General features: G+C 50.0%; 1 protein-coding gene across 1 annotated transcript in view; it reads right to left on the reverse strand.

Moving 5' to 3' along the window:
- The window catches only part of cmc1 (C-x(9)-C motif containing 1), a 23,654-nt gene that overhangs the window by 14,861 nt on the left and 3,793 nt on the right, over positions 1 to 5,000 (reverse strand). The gene's annotated exons all lie outside the window — the stretch shown is intronic.

Below are 5,000 nucleotides of genomic sequence, written 5' to 3' on the forward strand. Positions count from 1 at the left end.
TGTGTGTGTGTGTGTGTGTGTGATGGGTAGGTTTAGGGATAGTGGCAGTGTGTGTGTGTGTGTGTGTGTGTGTGTGTGTGTGTGTGTGTGTGTGTGTGTGTGTGTGTGTGTGTGTGTGTGTGTGATGGGTAGGTTTAGGTTTAGGGATAGTGGCAGTGTGTGTGTGTGTGTGTGTGTGTGTGTGTGTGTGTGATGGGTAGGTTTAGGGATAGTGGCAGTGTGTGTGTGTGTGTGTGTGAGTGTGTGTGTGTGTGTGTGTGTGTGTGTGATGGGTAGGTTTAGGTTTAGGGATAGTGGCAGTGTGTGTGTGTGTGTGTGTGTGTGTGTGTGTGTGTGTGTGTGTGTGTGTGTGTGATGGGTAGGTTTAGGGATAGTGGCAGTGTGTGTGTGTGTGTGTGTGTGTGTGATGGGTAGGTTTAGGGATAGTGGCAGTGTGTGTGTGTGTGTGTGTGTGTGTGTGTGTGTGTGTGTGTGTGTGTGTGTGTGTGTGTGTGTGTGTGTGTGTGTGTGTGTGTGTGATGGGTAGGTTTAGGGATAGTGGCAGTGTGTGTGTGTGTGTGTGTGTGTGTGTGTGTGTGTGTGTGTGTGTGTGTGTGATGGGTAGGTTTAGGGATAGTGTGGCAGTGTGTGTGTGTGTGTGTGTGTGTGTGTGTGTGTGTGTGTGTGTGATGGGTAGGTTTAGGGATAGGGGCAGTGTGTGTGTGTGTGTGTGTGTGTGTGTGTGTGTGTGTGTGTGATGGGTAGGTTTAGGGATAGGGGCAGTGTGTGTGTGTGTGTGTGTGTGTGTGTGTGTGTGTGTGTGTGATGGGTAGGTTTAGGGATAGTGGCAGGTGTGTGTGTGTGTGTGTGTGTGTGTGTGTGTGTGTGTGTGTGTGTGTGTGTGTGTGTGTGTGTGTGTGTGTGTGTGTGTGTGTGTGTGTGTGATGGGTAGGTTTAGGTTTAGGGATAGTGGCAGTGTGTGTGTGTGTGTGTGTGTGTGTGTGTGTGTGTGTGTGTGTGTGTGTGTGTGTGTGTGTGATGGGTAGGTTTAGGGATAGTGGCAGTGTGTGTGTGTGTGTGTGTGTGTGTGTGTGTGTGTGTGTGTGTGTGTGTGTGTGTGTGTGTGTGTGTGTGATGGGTAGGTTTAGGGATAGGGGCAGTGTGTGTGTGTGTGTGTGTGTGTGTGTGTGATGGGTAGGTTTAGGGATAGGGGCAGTGTGTGTGTGTGTGTGTGTGTGTGTGTGTGTGATGGGTAGGTTTAGGGATAGTGGCAGTGTGTGTGTGTGTGTGTGTGTGTGTGTGTGTGTGTGTATGGGTAGGTTTAGGTTTAGGGATAGTGGCAGTGTGTGTGTGTGTGTGTGTGTGTCTGTGTGTGTGTGTGTGTGTGTGATGGGTAGGTTTAGGGATAGTGGCAGTGTGTGTGTGTGTGTGTGTGTGTGTGTGTGTGTGTGTGTGTGTGATGGGTAGGTTTAGGGATAGTGGCAGTGTGTGTGTGTGTGTGTGTGTGTGTGTGTGTGTGTGTGTGTGTGTGTGTGTGTGATGGGTAGGTTTAGGGATAGGGGCAGTGTGTGTGTGTGTGTGTGTGTGTGTGTGTGTGTGTGTGTGATGGGTAGGTTTAGGGATAGTGGCAGTGTGTGTGTGTGTGTGTGTGTGATGGGTAGGTTTAGGTTTAGGGATAGTGGCAGTGTGTGTGTGTGTGTGTGTGTCTGTGTGTGTGTGTGTGTGTGTGATGGGTAGGTTTAGGGATAGTGGCAGTGTGTGTGTGTGTGTGTGTGTGTGTGTGATGGGTAGGTTTAGGGATAGTGGCAGTGTGTGTGTGTGTGTGTGTGTGTGTGTGTGTGTGTGTGATGGGTAGGTTTAGGGATAGGGGCAGTGTGTGTGTGTGTGTGTGTGTGTGTGTGTGTGTGTGTGTGTGTGATGGGTAGGTTTAGGGATAGTGGCAGTGTGTGTGTGTGTGTGTGTGTGTGTGTGTGTGGTGTGTGTGTGTGTGTGTGTGTGTGTGTGTGTGTGTGTGTGATGGGTAGGTTTAGGGATAGTGGCAGTGTGTGTGTGTCTGTGTGTGTGTGTGTGTGTGTGATGGGTAGGTTTAGGGATAGTGGCAGTGTGTGTGTGTGTGTGTGTGTGTGTGTGTGTGTGTGTGTGTGTGTGTGTGTGTGTGTGTGTGATGGGTAGGTTTAGGGATAGTGGCAGTGTGTGTGTGTGTGTGTGTGTGTGTGTGTGTGTGTGTGTGTGATGGGTAGGTTTAGGGATAGGGGCAGTGTGTGTGTGTGTGTGTGTGTGTGTGTGTGTGTGTGTGTGTGTGTGTGTGTGTGTGTGTGTGTGTGTGTGTGTGTGTGTGATGGGTAGGTTTAGGGATAGTGGCAGTGTGTGTGTGTGTGTGTGTGTGTGTGTGTGTGTGTGTGTGTGTGTGTGTGTGTGTGTGTGTGTGTGTGTGTGTGTGTGTGTGTGTGTGTGATGGGTAGGTTTAGGGATAGTGGCAGTGTGTGTGTGTGTGTGTGTGTGTGTGTGTGTGTGTGTGATGGGTAGGTTTAGGGATAGTGGCAGTGTGTGTGTGTGTGTGTGTGTGATGGGTAGGTTTAGGGATAGTGGCAGTGTGTGTGTGTGTGTGTGTGTGTGTGTGTGTGTGTGTGTGTGTGTGTGTGTGTGTGTGTGTGTGTGTGTGTGTGTGATGGGTAGGTTTAGGGATAGTGTGGCAGTGTGTGTGTGTGTGTGTGTGTGTGTGTGTGTGATGGGTAGGTTTAGGGATAGGGGCAGTGTGTGTGTGTGTGTGTGTGTGTGTGTGTGTGTGATGGGTAGGTTTAGGGATAGGGGCAGTGTGTGTGTGTGTGTGTGTGTGTGATGGGTAGGTTTAGGGATAGTGGCAGTGTGTGTGTGTGTGTGTGTGTGTGTGTGTGTGTGTGTGTGTGTGTGTGGTGTGTGTGTGTGTGTGATGGGTAGGTTTAGGGATAGTGGCAGTGTGTGTGTGTGTGTGTGTGTGTGTGTGTGATGGGTAGGTTTAGGTTTAGGGATAGTGGCAGTGTGTGTGTGTGTGTGTGTGTGTGTGTGTGTGTGTGTGTGTGTGTGTGTGTGTGTGTGTGTGTGTGTGTGTGTGTGTGTGATGGGTAGGTTTAGGGATAGTGGCAGTGTGTGTGTGTGTGTGTGTGTGTGTGTGTGTGTGTGTGTGTGTGTGTGTGTGTGTGTGTGTGTGTGTGTGTGTGTGTGTGTGTGTGTGTGATGGGTAGGTTTAGGGATAGGGGCAGTGTGTGTGTGTGTGTGTGTGTGTGTGTGTGATGGGTAGGTTTAGGGATAGGGGCAGTGTGTGTGTGTGTGTGTGTGTGTGTGTGTGTGTGTGTGTGATGGGTAGGTTTAGGGATAGTGGCAGTGTGTGTGTGTGTGTGTGTGTGTGTGTGTGTGATGGGTAGGTTTAGGTTTAGGGATAGTGGCAGTGTGTGTGTGTGTGTGTGTCTGTGTGTGTGTGTGTGTGTGTGTGTGATGGGTAGGTTTAGGGATAGTGGCAGTGTGTGTGTGTGTGTGTGTGTGTGTGTGTGTGTGTGTGTGTGTGTGTGTGATGGGTAGGTTTAGGGATAGTGGCAGTGTGTGTGTGTGTGTGTGTGTGTGTGTGTGTGTGTGTGTGTGTGTGTGTGTGTGTGTGTGATGGGTAGGTTTAGGGATAGTGTGGCAGTGTGTGTGTGTGTGTGTGTGATGGGTAGGTTTAGGGATAGGGGCAGTGTGTGTGTGTGTGTGTGTGTGTGTGTGTGTGTGTGTGTGTGTGTGTGTGTGTGTGTGTGTGTGTGTGTGTGTGATGGGTAGGTTTAGGGATAGTGGCAGTGTGTGTGTGTGTGTGTGTGTGTGTGATGGGTAGGTTTAGGTTTAGGGATAGTGGCAGTGTGTGTGTGTGTGTGTGTGTGTGTGTGTGTGTGTGTGTGTGTGTGTGTGTGTGTGTGTGTGTGATGGGTAAGTTTAGGGATAGTGGCAGTGTGTGTGTGTGTGTGTGTGTGTGTGTGTGTGTGTGTGTGTGATGGGTAGGTTTAGGGATAGTGGCAGTGTGTGTGTGTGTGTGTGTGTGTGTGTGTGTGTGTGTGTGTGTGTGTGTGTGTGTGTGTGATGGGTAGGTTTAGGTTTAGGGATAGTGGCAGTGTGTGTGTGTGTGTGTGTGTGTGTGTGTGTGTGTGTGTGTGTGTGTGTGTGTGTGATGGGTAGGTTTAGGGATAGTGGCAGTGTGTGTGTGTGTGTGTGTGTGAGTGTGTGTGTGTGTGTGTGTGTGTGTGATGGGTAGGTTTAGGTTTAGGGATAGTGGCAGTGTGTGTGTGTGTGTGTGTGTGTGTGTGTGTGTGTGTGTGTGTGTGTGTGTGTGTGTGTGTGTGTGTGATGGGTAGGTTTAGGGATAGTGGCAGTGTGTGTGTGTGTGTGTGTGTGTGTGATGGGTAGGTTTAGGGATAGTGGCAGTGTGTGTGTGTGTGTGTGTGTGTGTGTGTGTGTGTGTGTGTGTGTGTGTGTGTGTGTGTGTGTGATGGGTAGGTTTAGGGATAGGGGCAGTGTGTGTGTGTGTGTGTGTGTGTGTGTGTGTGTGTGTGTGATGGGTAGGTTTAGGGATAGGGGCAGTGTGTGTGTGTGTGTGTGTGTGTGTGTGTGTGTGTGTGTGTGATGGGTAGGTTTAGGGATAGTGGCAGTGTGTGTGTGTGTGTGTGTGTGTGTGTGTGTGATGGGTAGGTTTAGGTTTAGGGATAGTGGCAGTGTGTGTGTGTGTGTGTGTCTGTGTGTGTGTGTGTGTGTGTGTGATGGGTAGGTTTAGGGATAGTGGCAGTGTGTGTGTGTGTGTGTGTGTGTGTGTGTGTGTGTGTGTGTGTGTGTGTGTGTGTGTGTGTGTGTGTGTGTGTGTGATGGGTAGGTTTAGGGATAGTGGCAGTGTGTGTGTGTGTGTGTGTGTGTGTGTGTGTGTGTATGTGTGTGTGTGTGTGTGTGTGTGTGTGTGTGTGTGTGTGTGTGTGTGTGTGTGATGGGTAGGTTTAGGGATAGTGTGGCAGTGTGTGTGTGTGTGTGTG

Source organism: Siphateles boraxobius, unplaced genomic scaffold (genome assembly GCF_051911475.1).
Source record: "Siphateles boraxobius isolate OS27281-9 unplaced genomic scaffold, OSU_SipBor_1 137, whole genome shotgun sequence".
Classification (NCBI taxonomy): Eukaryota; Metazoa; Chordata; class Actinopteri; order Cypriniformes; family Leuciscidae; genus Siphateles; species Siphateles boraxobius.